Source organism: Aythya fuligula, chromosome 2 (genome assembly GCF_009819795.1).
Source record: "Aythya fuligula isolate bAytFul2 chromosome 2, bAytFul2.pri, whole genome shotgun sequence".
Taxonomy (NCBI): Eukaryota; Metazoa; Chordata; class Aves; order Anseriformes; family Anatidae; genus Aythya; species Aythya fuligula.
In genome coordinates, this window is record NC_045560.1 from 117,019,004 (window position 1) to 117,040,801 (window position 21,798).

Consider the following 21,798-nt stretch of genomic DNA (forward strand, 5'->3'; position numbering starts at 1 on the left):
AAGTAGATGTAGGGCTTTAAATCTATTTATTTATTTATTTATTTATTTATTTCTACAGGAATAAGGCAATGACTTGCTTCAAAAGAGTTGAAAGAGTTTTAGGATAACATCTGAGGCCCATTTAAGTTGGTACAAGACTCATCATGCTAAGACCTTCAATAAATTGGTTTCAAATGTGTTACTGTATGTACGCAGTTCAAGTCTGCTCTTCAATGTTTTAAAGACTTAATCAATTAGGTATCTAGTTGATAGGTAAATTAAAGTGGTCAAGGGGGTGAGACTGAAGAAAAAGTATGGTGTAAGGCCTGGAGGACTTTAAGATAGACAAGTCATTTTTAGGGAGATGCAGATAACTTAGCTTGGTGTAACTAGCACAGAACTGTGAGCAAAGTTCTTGTCCTTGTCCTTCCAGACACCAAAGTGTTTTCAGCTTATGCATTTAGGACTGGACTTGATAAAATTCCATGAGGGAAAAAAATATGATGGCATAGATTCAGGCATACATCCTAATCTACTTCAAATAGGTCTATGATATAAAAATCCCTGTGAATTTAACAACCCTAAGTAACTGAAGATATAGATGATTATGTCCCAGAAAACAATCCAAAATGTAGAACTGAATTAGAATTGAAATGCATGGGATCATGCAATGGTATATATCATTATGTTTCTAGAAGCAGCCAAATCACTGACATTTCAGAGTTTTGATAAGATGTCATTAGTAAAGCTGGTACATAATTTGTGAGAGAGGTTCTTTTTCTGATATGAGAACATCATGTAGTGTCTTTATATTTAACTGTTAGACTAAATTGAGAAGTCACAGTGCATGCATCTAGCCTATTCAAGCTAATATAGATGAAAGGGTTTGGGGGCTTATTTGGTAGTGTTTGTTTTTGTTTTTGTTTTGTTTTGTTTTGTTTGATTGATTGTTTAAATAGAAAACACTGCTTATTGCCTTCCTTCAATGGGTAGCATGGTGCAGGAGGGAATGCTGAGACTAAAATTTTTACTTAATTTTGATAAACCTTAATTTGGCTTATTTATTTGTTTATTTTTTATACTGGAAACTTGAAGAAAAGCAGATGCCATTGTGTCCCAGAGATCCAAGAGAACTATAAACTCAGCTAAGCTAAGTAAGAATTAGATTTGTTAGAAAATCTAGGGGAATATGGCCAGAAGGAAATGACTCTTTTTTGTTGTTGTCTTCAGCCTGAAAGTTTTCTCATGTGCTGATAGCCAGGGCACCATGCTGCCCTTCAGAAAGCACACTGGGCATCTAGAAACAGGTTCTCTGATAATTTGAATGATAACCTTGTCACTACTTGAAGCAAGGAAAGAATAAAGCATGCACCACTGCTCTGGGGCTCATAGCCATTTTATGGAATTCAGTCTATAGGAGAACTTGGCTGCGATGCCACTTCTCATTTTTGTAGGGTAGTATTCTAGGCAGCAGGAGGGTTACAAGATAGGACAGAATGATGTGACCTCATCTGTTGAGGTTCCTTAACTAGTTTTCTAACATTTCCCTATAATACAATAACTTTGAGATCACAGTTAAATAGTCTGAAGATCAGTCATTCTCACCCAATAAAACACTGCTGTGACAAGCATCACATTTGTGTTTTATTTGGTCTCCAGTTTCTTACTATACAAAAGAAGAAAAATTTAGGAAATTGTCATTAGTCCAATTTTCAGCCTTTTCTTTTGTTCTTATGGGCTAAATTCTTACTATTTCATCAGAATATCAAAATAATATGTTTATATACTGGTGTATTACATTGTTTTTGTCTCTATATAGCATATATTCTCATGCTGACTTCCTACAATGTTAACCATTTGTAATAATAATAATAATAATAATAATGATGATGATGATGTAATTATTATGAATGTGAACTCTTCAAGAACGTTTCTATATAGAAATGTTATATTGGTCAGTGCTGCCTAACACCACTGGATTCCACTGAAATTCTGCAACTCATTTTGTGAATAGACTTGGTTAAGCAACTTAATTGGTTTGCATGTGGTTTTTCTCCTGCAAAATTCAGGAAAGTATGTTTGTCTCTTTTGGTGATGCAAAGCTAGATAATGTTTTCACAAGAGTCAAGACTTGGCATTTTCATATGCGAGAGATTCAAGGTGAAGTAGAATTTAAAATGCAAAAATAGATAATAACTTATTTAAATTTGTTAACAAAAATATGAGATGCAAACCTGCTGTCTGGGTTTTATTATTAAAAATTTCTGTTAGATATTGTATGTAGAGCTGATATATGGCGTATAAAGTGCTTTAACCAGGAATACTGGGAATTTTACCTGGGATCCTAAAGATGTGCAATAGGTATTCCTGCGTCTGGAAAAAAATATAATGAATTCTAGAATTAATCCAAATTACCTTGTTTCTATTTGTGTGATTGTATAGAGGGATAAATGCACATACAGATATCAAAATTAAAGAAGGCAACACACCTTTTAACTTTACTTTGCTTTCATAATCTTTTAGATAATCCTGGTTTATTTGTCCAATCCTGTGCGTTTGTATGGCTGTTGTACCACTTCTCACTGGAGTAGGATGGTGATATCACAGCACTGACACTTGCCATTAATTGCAACGGAGAGGCTGTATTATTATGTTTGAAATTTTGTTCAATTTTACAGGGTCCTTGCTTTCACTTTCATTTATTTAGCCAAATGTATCTCTTTGTTTTTAAATTTACCAATTTTCTTATTTAAGTCTAAAATTCTTCAATTTAAATTTATCAGTTTCTACGTTACTATTGTTTGATATGTAACCAAATCAATGCTGTGTTGTCAGAAGTCCGGGTTATTTAATTTGACATTGTTCTTTGCCTAGATTCTACCTCTCCTCCCAAGTTATGTCACTGTTTTGAGGAGACAATTTTAAGAGTGTCTTGAGCTTTCTAGCACAGCAATTGTTTTTTCAGATGATGCAGCATACCTCCGAAGGCTGTGAAACTGCCATTTAAACAGGCATCAGCTACGCATGTACCCACAGGCAACAAAGAGCTTTATGAACACTCTGGTTGTTGCATGTCAGATAATATATCCAGGAGGAAAACAACATGAAAAGATTGCTTAAATGATCAAAACAGAAACGATGAATAATGACACGACACTGAAAATTTCTGAGCATTGAACCAGTAACAAAGCACACATCTCAATTTTCCTCAAACAAAGCCTGTCAGAAAAGCAAAGCAAGTAAAAACCAAGTAGCACAGACAGGTCTTCTGTCTTCAGGTTTTGGTCCTTTGCCTGCTACTTTGAAGAGAGAATTGCATAATAGCTTGTATGAACTGTTAGCATTTTAATTATTTAAAAGGTCATCAGTGTGTGAGAGAGCTATGCTAACAGATAGAGAATGTTTTTGAAATCAAATAGAAAAGACAGGAACAAACTATTGGCAAACCTATAAAGGATAATGGAAGAGGAGGAATACACCTTACAGAAAAGCCTGCCTGAACACCACTGCCCTTGAGTTGTTCACTTGACTCGGGTGTTGAAAAACTACATAGAGAATAATGATGTTACAGTTTTAGCATTCGTATCTTCTCACTTCCCTTGTTTTAATTTTATCTATCCATCTACTGAGCAATTCATTAAATATCCAGTTACCTTTGATAATTTTAGAATCTGCACAATGAAGTTTTTTTTTTTTTTCTGAAGATGAATGATAACCCACAATTTTGGCTTGTGAAGTAGCATCTGCTACTTTTAAATGGAAATTGGGAGTTGGTTATGAAAACAAAACATTTTATACCTCTAAGAAAAATACAACAAATAAAATATGTTTTTTATGACTAACAAGTGGGTTGGAACTGGTACTGGCACATGAAGTTTCAGTAACTGTAGAACTGAATTTCCATGTTGCTATAGACTACATGGTAGTCCTCCTCTGCAACTAGGCTGCCTGCAAGGATATGATCATGTTGTATAATAAAGCTAGTGCACTCTAATACCCTGAAATACTTTAAGGCTACAGAGAGACAGAAATTTGTGTAGTGCTTGAAGGGTTCCTAAAGACAGTGCAAGCAGAGAAGTATTAGAAACTCCTTTAAAGTATGAAACAGAAGTGTGGTATTATAGTCACAGTAATTGAGTATGAGTAGTAATTGAGTATGTATATCTATGGGACTACAACTTTTTCCTTTCTTAGCAATCCCTGAAAACTGGATTTGAACCTTTATTTGGAATACCCGTATGACACAAACACCATTTTACGGGAAGAGTAAAAATTAGTGCATGAAATTAAGTATATTTTCCTGAAGCTTTGGTATCCCCAGGTTATGGACTGTAACATTACAGAGATTCAAACAACCAATCTCTTGCTGAACTCAGTCCTGGAGCTCCTCCAGAAGCCTGGGTGTTTGGAGTAATTGCTTTGGGTCTGGCCTATGGAACTGCCACAGTAAAGCTTCTCCCTGATTTCGTTCAAGAATGTGTTCCTGAGCAAGGAAATGGCTAGCAGCCTGATGGATAGTGGAGAAGTATTTTCTGTAAGAATTAATGTAACAGCAGAAGGGATGCATAGAGAGATTTGAAACCGTACGTAGTTTAAATACAGAGGGAGCGGAACCATGACACGGAGAATGGAAAAGCAGGAGCAGGGTCATCAGCTAGAGGAAATGCAGGCTTCTGAACAGCTGGCTTTTCGGAACAGATCACTTCTCTGAAAGATCTCAGCTGCTTCTCTTGTAAGACTGAAGCAGCATAAATCTAAACAGTGTAAATCTTTCAGGATGAACATTCTTGGTGCCTCTAACTGCATTGTTAGGTTTTCATGGCTGTCATCATCTTCTTCAGATGAGTCATAGTTAATTAAGAGTAAGGGACAGAAAAACACGGTAATTATGATGGCTAGCAGAGCATAGCATTAAATAATTGGTAACAAGTTCTAAAATGACAATGTGAGAGGCAATCGGTAGTGGGATGCTGTTCCAATGCAATCACCTCTCTATGCTTCTCTCTCCAAATGTAAGCATATTAAAAGCTTTATTTTGTTACTGTAATTGCATTAAAGAAAATCAACGATATCTGCCCAGGGAAGAAAATCAGTTCACCATCCTTTTGAGTCAGAAAACCCTGCACAAGTAGCTTTGGTAGTCTTCCACTTTAGATTATTCAGAGTGATACACTACAATATTTCTCTAGAACTTTGTTTTGGAGATCCTCCCTTTGTAGACCTGGTGACTACTAAAGAACCTTTGCAATGGGCCTGAACACACAAATCCTACCAAGTCTTTTGGGGAAATCCTTGATTTCTCCATCTGTTAGGTCCTGGAGAATATCTAAGGTGAAGGTTTCACTGGCAGTAATCCCAGTAGCTTTGTAAGATTTTTTGGACATAGGTTTGAAGAGCAGGTTGGTGTGAGTATTGTAGGTAAACAAAGTGGTATGTGGTAAACAGAGGGTGAGGGAAAGCTGTGAATGTTACATGAATGTAAGGGTGAGGTGCTGGAATTTGTGAGAGCTCAGACAGGAAATATAAAAGGAAAGAAAGCTTGATTGTTAAATAGTTCTGGTTTGATACTATGTTGAGCATCCACATCTAATGCTCCAAGAACGTGTCTTGCCACTTAATTAAAAATTGCATAGAAGGCCAGAGGGGTTTTGCTCTTTTACTCTTACTGCTTCTCATTAAATGGTCCATCAAAAGCTACAGGAGGAGTACAGAGGTATTAATTTCCTTACAACTCATGTATGCCTTAATCTTTTTATCACAGACTATTGTTGTTAGGACTTCGTGATTATTTTTTTTCAAGGTGAAGCTGCCTTACAATGACATTTAAAAGTATCCATGAACTCCTTCCATTTGCTCTGCTAAGCAATCTTACACAGCTCTACAGGGTCAATCTTTTCCAGGTTGTATGAGGAAGTTTGCTGTGCATGGATTTTCTGCTGTCAAAAATGAAGACTTTGCCCCTACATTAGACTGCAGATCAGGTACTTTATGCACTTCACCCTATACCCCCAAGCCTCAAAGCAGTGACAACACAGGGGTGCACCACCGCTCCCTCCCAGCTGCTGTGTTCTTCCCTAAGGAAAGTAGGGCAAGGAAAACAGAGCACACCTGGTATGCTTCCTGACATGGGAACAGCAAGCAGACAGTGCATATCGCACATCCCATGGGACAGACACAGTGGTGAGTGAGTGCACCCTGTGCTGTAGTTGTGTCCCCTGTGGCTTCGGAAGATTTCAGACTTCTGTTGATGCAGCTTTGCTATTTAAAGATAATATGTACTTAGAGTCTGCATACCTTGTCTTCCTTCCAGCTTGGTCCACTGGCAGGCTTGTGTTGCAGGAACTTGATCTTATTCTGCAGAACCAACTGTTCCAACAGCTAAATCATAAATCTCCTCTTATAACCTGTGAGCAGTGCCCTGTGCTTGCACAGAGGTACATATATACACCCTATGCCCACCAGTACTTCCCTTTCCTGGAATCTGTGCCCAGTTGGGCACACAGCTCCTCTGTCTCCTTATACTTCAACCTACCATTACCTAGAGAGTAAATTAGTCCCTGCTAGTACTCTGTCTCCTGCACTTCATAGCCTATGGGTATCAGGTATAGATAAAGGATAGGACATGCCTCCCAATTTGTACTCATAACAGGATCTAGGGCAGAAATAGGCACTGGAAAAGAAAAACTTACCCATTTGCAAACTACCAGAGCAAAACAGTGACTAGATGTGCCATCCTATCACTATTACACAGTCCTGCAATAAACATTTCTGCCAGAAAAATATTGTTTTCACCAGCTTTACTTTTTAGACTTAAAAAAAGGAACTGAAATTTTTACACAGAAAAAGCTTCAGGTCTGTAATAGGTATTTGTTTCTTGAAATTTCTGTCAACACCTGTATTTCTGCTGCAGCATATAAGACCAGTGTTGGAAAATATTCCTCTCTGTGGAAAAAGAGGTCAACTATTATCTACAGGAGTTCAGAAATGGAATATGTTGCACTAAAAGGGGAGCTAAGAGATTAAATAGTATTGAATGAAAAGTACATATGTTGTACTTTTGCAGAAAGTAACACAGAGTAGGTATACTCACCAAGAAACATGTCTTGTGGACCTTCTATGAGATGGACATAATTAGGAAAAACTGGGAAGCAAGAAAATTAATGGCTGATCAACTAACCTGCACATTGCTATCTAAATGAATTATTAAAATCAGAGTCCCACTCAATGCAACAGCTGCTGGTAGGAACTATTTCCTACTCAGCTTGCTGAAGCTCTTGGAGGACTCAGAGGTTCCGAAGTGCCTCCAGAGCTGGCACCTGAAGCAATGCCACTGCCAGGCTGCGCGGCTGCTGGGTTACTCGGAGCCAGCAGCCTGGGACGTGACACATTCTGCTGGGTCACCTGCTATTCAAAGCAAAGCACTTTGCAGACAGTCCTGTTTTCTGCCTGTGAACAGTCTCTAGTGCACTGAGGTAAAAGAATGGTCTCAAGATACTGCTTCAGTTCCCAGGTTCCCTTTGGGAGGCCAAATTAGGGACTTTTGATTTTTATTTTTGTTTCTAAGCAACGCTTTTTTTCACAGAGTATCTCAGTACATCACAGACTGTGAAGGTCTGTGAGTTAAAAACCTATTTTTAGTCCCAATAAACATAAAGTAAACAGAAAAAAAAACAAAAAACAAAAACAAAAACAACAACAACAAAAAAAAAACAACACCCAACAACACAAACAACAGCAACAACAAAAGCAAGGGGGTAGCTTAAGAACCATATGGGAAATTTAGGGGAGAAATCCAAACTTTCAGGATGCCACCATAGCTGTCCTAGCACAGAGTCCAATTTTCTCCCCACAAATTATGTTCAGCTTCATATCTTAACAACCCACAATTTTATGCAACAAGAACTAAAGCAAACAGTATGAAACTAGGGTGCAAAAAATCTTTGGGAGGAATTCTGGCTATTGGGACATTTGTTCTCTGTTCCTGGTTTAGTTGTGAACTGGCTTTGAGTAGGACCGAGAGGCTTTGGTTTCTACCTTTAAGAATAAAGGATATTTCAGTGGCATTTTGCTGTTGGATAATGCTTTGAGTTCTACAGATGGAATGTTATAAGTGAATGGTATATTAGTCAAAAAAAAAAAAAAAAAAAAAAAATTTTAATCTTGTGATTTTATCAGAACAATGCATTTGTGAAAGGAATTTTTTACATTGTGCTTTGAAAATTTTAATGTACAAGGTTTTGGATGTTGGAGGGAAGAAATGAAGACCATGAGTGTGTATACAAGTGAGAGTCAAACCCACCAACTCTTGTTCTCTTCTGTCTTACGGGTCAGTTCTTTGTTTGTCCTGGCACATGGCTGCTTGTAAATTTGATAATAAAGTATGGTACATAGAGGCCTATAATTCTGTTTTGGACTATTTTTTACCTTTCCCCTTGGTCACAATAATTTTCCTTGACTAACAGAGCAGGCAATGACTCATAGAGTGCAAATGAATAATACACTGTGCTGTCAGCCATTTGGTATGTCTGCCAGAGAGAAAAGTCAGCTTTCCTTTACTTTCAGCAGGTAAAGGAACCTAAGTGGTTTTACATCTACATGCACACACCATCTCCAGAGTGAGAGAAAGAGAAATATAGAGCAGTTTGCTGCTTTCCCCCCAACCACTTTAATTTAATTTTCCTTATTTTTCAACTGCTCTGGGAGAATTCTCTCTCTCTTTTAATTCACAAGACTACAGGGTGCACTCACATATATCTCTGTGAATGATTCAGGCCAGTAAGAGAAATTAAATTTAAACGTGGAAAACTAACCTTTGGGTAATACCTTCCAAACTTGGTAGTGACTGTGTTTGCCTGATGCTTCCTGTGTAGTGCAAAGAAGTGTCTGATGGATACTTCTTTTACAGAGGCTGCCACCAGTCGTAATGGGAGTATGTGTGCTCTTTCTCATTAGGAATTTCATGTAACAATCTAGTGAGAAATCTCTTTATTACATCTCTCTCAATTTGCTCCAAACTTTTACAAATGCAATAACTACCTCAATGTGCAAATATAGTCAAAATTCAACCATCTCCACCCAGGATTTTTACTTTGAGAAATTCCAGTGAAATAAATGTTTTATCACAGTTTTTTCCAGCCAGTTCTATTGCCTGGTCCTGTGCTTCTGCTCTTTCAAAAGCAATATGACATGAGTCCTGAAATCCATCGCACAGGATGACACCAGTGATAAACACGGTAATTTGTGTGGAGGGGATGATCTGAGGATACTGTGAGCCTGAAATCTCATACTACCCCATCCATTCTAGTACTGCAGTCAGGGCGTAGAACTAGATTATGGGTACATTCTCCATCATTTATAAATACAGCATTCCTAGTGGGTTGATGCTGCTGACATTTCTGTCTGTAAGCGTTGCTGACATGGGTAGTCTGTAAGAGCAGAGGATCTGGGGCTTGTCCTCAGTTCAAAAACCTTTTCTTATCTGCCACTTGTCACTAGAGTTCAGTTAATTTAGTCTGCTGTTAGTAAAGTGTGAATTACTTTTCCTCATTTTTCACCAGTAGTTGGAGTGCCTAGTACAAAAGAATAACACTTTCATCTATGTCCTGTAACTTTATAGCTGCTCATTTTAGAAAAGAGTGAGGATATGTTAAGCTAACCATGGTGCCAGCTTTGAGAGCTGTAGATCGGCTCAGATGTTATTTTTGCAAGACAAGATCCATCACAAGCCACTCTTAAAAGAAATCTTTGAGCATGAAAATTTGCTGCAACAGTGTTTAGCCTGTAGCCAGAAGAAGCTTATGCTTTCACAGTCCTAATTTAATTTTGCCCTAACATGCTTATCCTTCTCTGGCTTTCTCAGTAAATTCCTAGCTGCTTCAAGTATGCAAATTTTTCTTTACTGATGGACACAGGATGGTGCTGCTATTGAGATGAATAATCATTAACTATGGAGGTGGCTTGGGTAAAATAAGAATCTGCCTGAATTTTCACTTAGGTGCTTTCACTCCAAGTACTTAATCTTAAACCTACCTGCAGGCAGACTTCTGCTGAACTCTGGCTCATTTGAGACCTATGTTTCCCATTCAATCTTGAAAAGTATAATGAATTTCTCTTTTGCTGCTTTTACGTTTCCCCTTTGACTGAAAACTCAGAATCCAGCTATGTTTCCTTGTGTCTTTCTGTCTCACCTATAACTCTTCTTTAAGTTTCTGTATAATTGACAGCCTTCCCATGGACCTTAGATGCATACCTCTTTTTGTTGTTGTTGTTGGGTAATTTAGATTTGGAGAAAGATCTGAGTCTGCTGTCATCTACTTGACTCACCTCAAATGAGCTGTTATGTTGAAAGCTATCCTGAAGAAGTGTTTAGCAGAGCTTTGAGCATTTTTGGTGTTTCATAAATATTTACCTATGCAAACAAATGAATGCTTGATCCTGTTGGTAGAATTGCTGCTGAGGTTTCCAAAATCAAGTACTTTAAAGAAATACCTGACTGAGTGACTGTCCAGGGGGAGTTCTGTATAAATGTTTTGTTACTGTCTTCAATTGCCTGATGATGTGTGGAATATATCAACTGCATATTTCAAGGCCCCTACCATGTTTAATGAATGGGTGGACTAAACTCAGACAATTAGGCAGGGCCATCTACTGAAAATTGTTTTTATCAGTAAGGTGCTTGCATGGCAGATGGTGGTATTTTGTGTGAGAGCCTGGGACTGCAACTATGTCCTCTTGTAGTTTTCAGTGCTCCTTGCAAGACTGGGGTCTGCCAGAATCTCTGGAGTGATTTGGAGCAAAGCATGCTAAACTTCCCATAACTGCCTGAAATGCAGAGCCCAAATTTTCTGTGCAGTCAATGGAGAGGGGTGGTGATTGACAGCTCTAAAGCCAGATGTCTGAATATGAATAATTCTCGGTATGTGTTTCTCACTTCCTGGGTGCACAAATTTAGCCTCTGAGACTATTCCTGGCCCCAACTTAAAACTTTTAAGAGTTGTTATCAGAATGAATAATGTGCTCCATAATGCTAAATCCTGTGAATAATCAGACTCGTGAATTTCAAATGTAACTCAAAATCAGCAGAGACAATTCCACATCAGAACAATTCCACATCCACCTCCTTACCTCTCCTGGAGGCTGCAGAGATTAAAGAATTGCTACTCACATGTGGCAGAAATGGGTTCCACAGAAAATCTTATGCTGAAATGCCCACACCTCTAATCAGAAGAATGAAACAGCATGCAGTAAATGAGTCATAAGACCATGTACTGCATGATACAGAAAAGGAATATTATTTATTTGCTATGAGGCAGGCCATGTGGCAGGAATGTGCAGTGGCGATGGAGTTCATGAACTAAGTAAGCCATAGGCAGGAGGCATTCTGTCAGGCTTGAAAGGATGCAGGCAGGCAAGAAAGGATGCCATGCAGAGGGACACCCATTCAGCAGTGGCAGATGCCTTTGCCCAGCATCCATCTGCTATGAAGATGGTGGTGGCAGCATGCACAGGACATTGTGGTCTGGGTGGGTTTACAACTAGATTGATAAAAAACTATATAGTCGATGGGTCACTTAGGGTAGGGGTTAACAGATTTGCTCTACCAGGGTACCTGTCCTGGGGCTTGTTATCTTTATCTGAAGGAGATGACAGAGTGTGCTCTCATCAAGTTTGCAGATCGCACCTAATTGGAGGGGACCAGCTGATGCATTGAGGACAGAGCTGCCCTCCAGGGAGACCTAAACATGCTGACAAATATCTTACAAAATTTATCAAGGACGAATGCAAAGCTCCGTATCTGTGAAGGAAGAACCTTGCACAGTGCAGGCTGGGGACAGGCTGCCTGAGTCACAGCCCTGCAGAAAAGTACCTGGGGGTCTGGGGTACAATGGGCTGAGCATGAGAGAGCAGTGTGCATTGGCAGCAAAGAAGGCCAAAAGTAACCTGGATTGTATTATCTAGAGCATAGCCAGTAGATCCAGGGAAGTGATTATCTTCATCAGTCATTACACTACATTTAGAGTACTGTGTCCATTCAAGACATTGATAAATGGGAAGGAGTTCAACAGAAGGTGAGCAGGACAGTTAGAGCTTGAGCACTTGCCCTGTGAGAAGTAGCTGAGGGAGCAGCTCTGGCCCAGCCTGTAGAAGAGGAGGCTTTGAAAGCACCTAACAGCAGCCCCCAGCACCACTGGAAGGTTACCAAAAAGGCAGTGCCAGGATATTCACAGCACAGTGGGAGGACAAGAGATGATGGGACTATGTGGGAGCAGGAGAGGTTCAGACTGGATTTAAGGAAAAGCTTTTTCACAAAGAGGGTAACCAGGCAGTGGATCAGGTTGCCCAGAGAAGCTGTGCAGTCTCCATCCCTGGGGGCTTTCAGAGTTTGATTGGATAAAGCCCTGAGCAACCTCATCTAGCCTTACAGCTGACCCTGCTTTGAGCTGAACTGGAAACCTCCTAAGGTCCTGTCCAACCTGAATTATCCTATTATCTTGTGACATGACATAAGGGATGCTGGAGAAAGAAATGGCATTGTATAACATGGACACGAGCATGTGAGCAAATAAATAAAAACTCACTAAATAACGACGATAAACTAAATTACTAAAGAGCTTTTTAAACACTGAGCACCATCAATGCTCTGCACTGAGGAAGGCCTGGGTCCTATACAAAGATACAATGTGAGGCTTTTTAATTACTGGCTCATAATGAGTATTACCAAAAGAACAAAATTGATTTCATAGGCAGTCTGAATTTCAACATTTCCTGACATTGTGGAGCTTGACTTTTCAGCCTTAATGTCCTTTTAACACAGTTTTCCTGTAATACTCTATAAACAACAATACAAGAGGTTTAACACTGAAAATATGTTTAGATGTTTTTTGTTTTGTCATTCTGCAAAAGGTTCATCTCCTTGACAGATTGTCGCACTGATATGGCTTGCTTTCCTAGCACTTAATCATGCATGAAGCATAAACAGGGTGAAGGGTGTTTCATTTCAAAGTCTATGAATGGTAATCTTGCTGGCTGCTGCACTGGCCAAGTACATTAGGATGTTATGCAGTCTTTTGGTTCAAGTGGCAGGCATGTTAGTCCCAGGAGATAAATGTCCATATTTGTGTATCCTCATGTTGGTCTCTGCCAACTGGACCTGTGTCAGGCTGTTTTTGGATGCTATCGTCAACAGATCAATGCATCTGTATTCACACTCACATCAGTCATCTTTTCTATAATGAGCTAAGTCCCAAAATCCCTGTCTACAAAAAACTCTCACTGATATCATCAGGAAGGCTGCAGGATTTGATAAAACAGTAACTGTTAAAAGCAGGGAACATTTCAATAAAACCTAAAATACTGTTCTGCCATTAAATATAGAAAACATCTCAGTACAGTAGTAATCTGTACCTAAAGAAACGTACCATGATCTTGTAGTTATGTACCTCTTCTATACTTCTGTACAGCCTCTGCTACTGGTAACCCCTGGTCATCTGGGCCCAATCCATGCATGGAACTTGTATAACATATTCCTCTGGCTAAGAATGTAGATATACAGCACATATGAACTGTTATATTCCACGTAACTACTTTTGAAAGCAGGAAACAGGGATTATTTGTGTGTGTATACATACACGTGTAATTTAAATCAAGACAATGTTGACTTCTGAAAATAAGTAAAGGTGTGAAGATGAAAATGCAACCTATTTTCTAGTGCACAGTACACTCCTGTCCTGCAAGATAGGCATATGTCTGCTAAACTGGAACTACTGCATCTTTACTGATGTTTCTGGTAGTGCTTATTCATCTCCTATCAAAGAGCAACAGCAATGACAGGAGCAAGGTTTGCAGAGTTGATTATTATAAATTATCTTCCTCTTAGGTGGCAGACTATCCTACTTATAAAAAAATACATACACAGGAAACATTGTTTGCATCACCACCTGTCACAATAACATCCTTCTATTTTTAGAAATAAGATTTTTAATAGTGAGTGTATTAGTCTTTTGCCAGAGTCTGCTACAACTTGTATTGTACAGAAATGTCATCAGGGAACCAACCTGTGCTTGGAGGACCTAAAGCAGCTGAATAGGTCTGATGTAATTGGTGTCAGATGTCACAAAACCTTTGTAACTGAAATTTCTGATATTCTGGTTAAAATGGCAACTAAAAATAGCATAAAGTCAGCTTTTGCTATTTTATTTTTATTTAATTGCTAAGATTTCTGAAGATTTAGTGTCATGAAACTGTAGTTGGTCCTTCTTATCTAGTATCTGGTTTCTCACAAGGCCAGAAGAAGGAACAAAGTTGGAATTTAAGAACTCACTTGCATTTTTCTAACCTAACTGCTAATGGCATAAGATTTCTTCCATCAGTAGAGAAGTACACTACTTTTTCAGTAGCTTTAATAACCATCCCCTGTCACTTTAGACTACATTTTCAAATCTGACACATATTTCTGACAGCTGGGATCAGTGGTTAAGGAGGAGTAACTGTTGTAGTGATGTGACCATGCAGTTCACTGGTTTCAGACGTATGCATGTGCAGCAACTGCCATCTTAACTGTTAGGAGGCAGTGAATAGACCATTTCCAGCCCTAAAAATATAAGTCTCTTCAGCTTAAACAGAAGGACTACATAATGGAGATTGAAAATGTGTATAATCTAGAGATCAGGAAGAGAAAGGGACTTAAAAATCCAATATCCAGCAGGTAACCTATGGACCCTTGAGTAGTTTTTCTTAGCGTATGGGAATTAAATGTTGATTTAGTAACATTATTTTAAAGGCACAATTTATTATAAAAAACATCGTGGCTGAGTTCCGAATTATATTTCATGAGCTAAAGATTTTACCTGAGAACAATGTTCTTGTTCTGAACACAAGACATATTTATTTGGTTTGCCCAGAAGTATAGATATTTTACTGCTTATCTCTATTGAATAACATGTTTCATTTAATACGTAAAGAGCCTACTTACATGTAAAATTGAAATCTAAAACTGGGTTCATGAGCTGCTTGGAATGCAAAGATACCAATTTTTCATGTTCAAATGCCAACTGGAACCCAAAAAGATGCAGTTAATGCACAACAGGTGCGCACACACAAATTTTACAGAGATACCTTAGGCCTCACACTTTCAAAAATTTGGCAACTCTTTGGTAGATACAAATCAGATCAAAGCTATCAAATATCATAGGGCAGTGAAATACCATCGTGTAATTTCCAGTGCTGAAAATACTCTCTTGAGGTATGTGTATATCCTATAAAAGAATTTGTTTGTTTCTACATGAGTTCAGTTGACACATTCAAGTGAGTTGAAAGGTAGGATTTATATACAAAGTTATTTCTTCTGATAATTATTCTAATGATTTTTAAATGCACTTAGATTGTTAGGTAATTTACAGAACTACAATATACATAACATAGTTGTCTGTAATGAGCAAGAATGCATATTTTAAAATGTCAGACCTAAAAGTGCCCTCAGTGCTTCACTGTTCACTGAGAGATTATTCCACTGTTAGTGTTTCTAGATATTTGCATGTCATGAGGGATTCATGTCAAAGGAATAAAGGAAAAACACTTCTAACTACAGCTGGTCTTTTTGTTTTTCTTCAGAGATAGGTAAACTCAGCTGAATCTCAGCACCATCCTGGAGTTCTTAGGTCAGGTAGGGTACTTAGGTCAGGTAGGGTAGGATACTGCCCCTTTTAAGAGAGAGAGAGTCCTCTCTCTCTGAGTTGTCTGTCACTCCAAACTTTAAGATTTCTTGGGAAAACAGGTAATTTCCAAGCTGAGCAGATGAGGGAAAGAACTTGTGAATAACACTTAATTGTTTTTTTGTTTGTTTGTTTGTTTGTTTGTTTGTTTCTATAAAACTCTACAGTTTCTAAGATTTCAAAAGTCTGATCTGAATGAAGACAAGGCAGACACACTGTGGCAAAGCATATCTCTGGCTCCTCTTCCTACATTGAATGGCAAGGGTATAGATGGGGAAAGGCTCAGCCTGAACAGGAGTGGAAATGTATAAGGGATCCCTTATTCTGTATTCCCCACCAGACAAATTTATAGCAACACTTGCACCCTACTAGTTGGGTGACTTCTTTTGGTGAATTGGTCAATCAAAAAAGCCTCGATGTTCTCATATTGGACTCCACAGTCCTCTGGGAGGATGCACTGTTCAGAGCTGTGTGCAAAGAATTTTATTCCTTAGGGCTACTGTTTCATGTTCTCTGCACACTCAAGTGAATGACAGTTTTTCAGTGCATTAGTCACATTTTCTAGCTCTCCAATGCTCTCTTTTTCAGACAGAAATGTGGACTATTAGATCAATCTAGATCATATTTATATCACTCCAGAGCCATGGTGTGGATGTTAAATTCTTCACGCTCCATCTAGCACAACTCACACATACTGCTCAAGATGTAATAAGTCTTAAATGTGGTGTTTTCTCTTCACTGCAATGCAAGTCAGAAGGGGAAGGATTTTTCTGATTGACAGAGTAAGTGTCAGAAGTTGTGTGAAAATGTGGCAGACTCTAAATGTGTCACTCAGATAAATCTGGGCCATAAGTTCCAAATTCACTCTTATTTGTATTTTATGTCATAAGTTGAACATGCAGGTTTCAGCTTCATCATTAGTTCAGGGCCTGTTGTTGTCGTTGTTTAAAAGAGGTCTTTTTAAAACTAAGTAAAAAAGCTGCCTGGTTTATTGGAGAATTTGCTGGGCAAAATCCTCTGCTATACAAGAGGTCAAGCCAGATGAATGCGTTGGTTCTCTTTGGCTCCAAAATCAATAACTCTTTGGAATTATTGCAAAGACTTGGTGTGCTACTGCCAACTCTTCAAAAGAAAAAATCTATTTTCTGTGTCCTTATACTCACCCTGGCCACTTTTAAATTATACTGCTCATTGACAGAATTAATGCAAGTGCAGTTTCCAATTTAATTGAAGTAGCATTTTTTTTTTTTGGTGTAGAAAATACAATTCTTTGTAGTAACTGATTTGTTACAAGTAAATAAAGGGTAATTATGTAGCCTGCTGTTCATTATATTACACAATCCATTTAAGTTCCTGCTATACAGATGTTTAAGTCTATACAGATGCTTGGCAGTAGACTAAGAATGTATTTATTGTATCTCTGCAGCTAGCAGGGACCAAAGTCACTAAATCTGTACAATGTGGTAAGAGATCACACAGATTTTCTAGCTGGTGTCCAGCATTTCATAGATGCTTTGTAATGGAGCTGCACACAACCTACTTAGTCCTACTTGTGAAGGCATTAATTAGCTGAGGGAGAGTAACCTACAGATAAAGCTAGTCTTGCTTTCAGATGCAAACTCTGTCTGCAGCTTGTCTGTGTGCCTCAGCATTAGAGCTCCCTGCACTTCAGTTTGGATGCCAGTTTTTCCTCTAATCTAGTGTCAGCTGTTTGAAGGGAAGATTTAGAAAGGAAAGCAACCAATGTAAAAGAAAATTAATATTTTAGAAAGTTTAGCTTTGCCTGTGTTAAATGTGAGGCTATGTACAATGACCTGTAAAAATATGGCAAGCAATGACAAGGTCTCAACTGATATTATCTATGGGAAATAAACCCCTGAAGAAGCCTTATCTGGCTGTCAAAACTAGCCTAGACACAATACACATGGCTCTTATGGCTAAGAACCTGGAACCAGAGTGCTCTGAAGTGCTAAACCAGCTTTTGACAGAACTGGCATCTTGCAGGACAGAGAAAACATTTTTTCTTTCATTTCAATGCATTTTTTAGTTCCATTCAGTGCATATGTAATTCAAACCTGGGAAGCCAGCTGGGAATTAAAAAAGCAGAGAGGCTGATATTCCTCTTCAGATCTGTTACAAACTGGGAGGAGAAGAGAAGGAGTCCTACTACCACTTCTCAGAGCTTGGTGAAATTGTGACCAGAAAGAACTACTACCGTCCAATTCACTAGTAGATATTATTTTCCCTGTTTAAAAGTTAGCTAATTATAAAAGTGAAGCTATTTTCTCATTTTAAAGAAAAAAAAATGTTCTCAGTACATTTCAAGTAGATTTTTCTTCCTCTCTGTGATTTCTAATTGTGTTTCAGTTGTTCTTCCTATGAAGCTTGGTCCAAATTATCAATAAGAAAGGAACTAGCATCTGGTAAATAAGAAATGAAGTGGTTTCACAACTTGTAATATAATAGAAATACTGGAGATGGAGAATAAGAATAAATACTAAGCTGCTTCATTGTTTCATTCAGGAGGGTTTGACTTGTGATCTGCAAGGTCTGTGCAGTCTGCCAAGACAGCTCCTCTGGCTCACAGCCCATCCCTCATTGCTGTCTTTCCTCGTGATTTCTCAGGAGAAACCTGCAAGGCAGATGAAATAAATGCTTTGTTGGCAGATGCTTCATCCAAACTACCCTCTTTCCTAGGAATGCTGACACTGGATGGGTGCACATCCAGGTGTGTTGCAGGATAGGGACTGATGGAACTTGGGGAACGGTGGCAGCTGAGGGTACACGTCAAGATTTTACAACATGTGAAGCTCATGGTCCAATGGGACCCAGATCTCAGGAGCCCTGAGGAACCTTTAATCAATGTGCTAGCAAGTAACTTTGTCCGTGTTTGTAAGTTATACATGCTCTCATGTTTAGGCCAGAAAACCAGCCCATTTCTAAGCAGAGAACAAAATAATGTAAAATCATTGATTTCCTTCAGGGGATTTTTTCCTCTGTGTGTGAAGAGGTTCATTAGGAGACTGTATTACTTTTAGCATATCTGAATGAGAATTTAGATTCTTGCAGCAGAAGTGCCAGCCATGAGGTGGAATGAGACATGTTGATTAAAGGGACTCAAGAGAACGAAAAAGTATTGGTTTTTCAGAGGTGCAAATTGCAAGTCAGGTCATGTCAAAACACTTCTTGTCTGCACTGTTTATTTCATAAGTTTTAAACATCAAAATTCATTGTGGAAAACTGGCAGATTACTGGAGCTGTGGTAATACTTCGGACTTCACAGTTTTTATTCATTTCAAGCTGTTTCTTCTCACTTTTATAAAGGTTTTCTAGATAACAAGAACATAGCAATAGTATGATTGTACTGGCACCACTTACATGACAGACAGTGTCTTGACAACAAGTCTTCTGGACTTTAATAGATCCTAAATGGGCTCTATTCTATATAAGGCTATCAAGAAAGTCTTGAAAAAATCTTTGCTGATAGACAAGTTTTTTTTTTTTAAATATATGATGTACAAGAACAAAGATATAATAGTAATTATATTGAAATGTAGTTTCTCATTATACTTGCAAACAAGTTTCCATGATGATATGTGCTGGGGACCAGTTCTGTAAGCTAGATAGACACACTTGAGAATCATGACCTTATATCCTCAAATTTCCTTAGGCATACAAATTGTATTACCTAATTAGGCTTTCATGATGAAGGAAAGGGAAATGCCTCTGACCATTTGGTAGAAGAAGCAGACAGTTAATGTTGAGGTGGAACAGTGATTTATAATAGCAGAAAATTTCTATTCCCTAGTATCAAGCCAGTGCCAAGTGCAGGAAATTGCTAGAAAATAATATTAAGCATTGATGACTTGGGGCTGAGTTTTACTAAATTGTTGATCATCTCCAGCATACTTTATAGATTTTCATTATATTGTACAGAAAGTAGTTTCATTATCTGGCTCTGTCATTAAAATCATCCTCATGTTATAAACAAGATAGATAACTCCTGCTAACTTTGATTTCTGAAAGCTAAGGAGCAACTCTTCCCCTTTCAAAAGATTTGCAAATACTCCATTATGTTCCTCAGATAGAGGGTTGTTGTGGGAGGATTAAAAAGGGAGATTTCAGAGCATGTACCATTCTGCTTCTGGCTTCCTGGAGTTTTTGTCTGCTGTACTCATTTTCCTGTTATTAAACCTCCATTCTGGAAACAGTGAAAGCATTCCTCTTTGTTATTAGAAAACCTAACCTGTCCGAGCATCATTTAGGGCAGTAGTCTCCAAACTGGAGTGTGCATACCTCAGGGAGTGTGGAAGAAAAGCCAGTGGGGTGAGGCAATGAAATATTGTTTGCAAAAAAAAAAAAAATAAAATAAATAAAAATAAATAAATAAATAAATAAAACAGTTTAGAAATTGTGTTTATTTCATCTTTATCTAATTTTTATGTTAATTTTTATTTCTCTTTATGTTTTATACTTCACATAATATACTAGTACTGGAATGAATGTATGTACTTTATTAATAAATATGCATATATTGGGGTGCATAGTCAAAAATCCATTACTGATACTGGTGTATAATCAGAAAAGTTTGGAGACCACTGGTCTAGGGCAGTATATCTTGCAAGCCTTTGACACTTGTCAGTATCTTATCTATTTTTTCCTGCATGTAGCTGAAATATAGCTAGAACAGCAAGGATTTTCCTCACAGTGCCAAGAAGTCCTCTGGGGATTCTGCTTGGCCAAAGAATAGTTTGTTTTCCTAGCACATACTGACTTTCACAACCCAACATTTTGAGCCGGGTCTGGACCAAACAGAGGAGGAGGACATGGCTGCAATGTTGATAACTACAGCACTGATTCTTCCAGGCTGGCAGATACTATGTGCTGTGACTGTTGGAGAATTGTCACCTTACAAGCAAAACACCAAAAGGGTGGACATACTACCTCAGTAATTGCATTGCTCCATTTTCCTTTCCAAACTACTTGGTGAGTTTTGTAGATGTGGTTAAGTGTTTACATTCCTATGAAAGAAGTGTTGGGTGTTTGTTGTTATTGTTTGTTTCACAGGATGGGGAAAATTCAAGGAAAAATTTATCCTGTTGTTCACAGGCTAGGGAATGGCTACCTAAGAAGTTTGAAAAATGTTTTTTAATAGCCAAGGAGAGATAAAGACTTGATCAGAAATTTCAGTTGAGGGATTAAGAAAATGCGACTCAGGAATAATCTGACAGAAGCAGTTTTTCTGTGAACAAATCCACAAGAATGAGACACATGGAAAAGGACTGACTTGAGATTAGGAATAATGCCAATGTATAGATAATGCCAGTATATAGACAAAGGAAAAGTAAAGGCATCTGATGTATCTAAACAACTTTTATATGTTTAGGCAGAGACTTTCCACTTCTGATTTCAGACAGACATGAACGTTGATATTTCTTTCCTTATGTTTTGTGCTCTGCCATTCTTTTGTTTTTCTTGATCATCAGTCACTAGTATTACAAAAATTACACTATTCAGTTATCACTATTGTCACCTCATTTTATCTATAATATCCTGATTTGTTTTTCTGCCCATTTTAACACATGACTGACATCTCTTAAAACATAATTTCATCTGCTCATTCCAAACACAGGTAAAGTGTCAAGTGAGTTATGCATTGCATCAGTGGATGACATTGCAGTATTCCAAGAACATTAAGCTATTAAAATAATGAAAAAACAAAACAAACAAACAAACAAAAACAACAACACCATGAATGAGAATTTACGTGTAACATCTGAACTTAAAGGGATTTGTGATCCGGCAACCAATAAGGAATAGAAGGAGCTTCAGTATGGAAAAGTGTTTAACTTATGCAATCAAAACACAGTCTAAGGTGTTTAGAGTAACAAGGTCAGTGGTGTGAATGGAAAACACCAAAGTGGAGAGTTGGCAGATCCTGTCTCCTTGACTTTAGAATGAGGGTACCGAGCTTGATTCTTCATTTTCTCCTATCCAGGCTTGCTGATCTGAGAGCAAAATGGTAAGTAGGCACAGCATTTCCCAGCTTGCCAAGGCTGCGGATGGGTAGGAGCAAAAGGCAGAGTGCCTGCAGTATGTTGCTCTACAG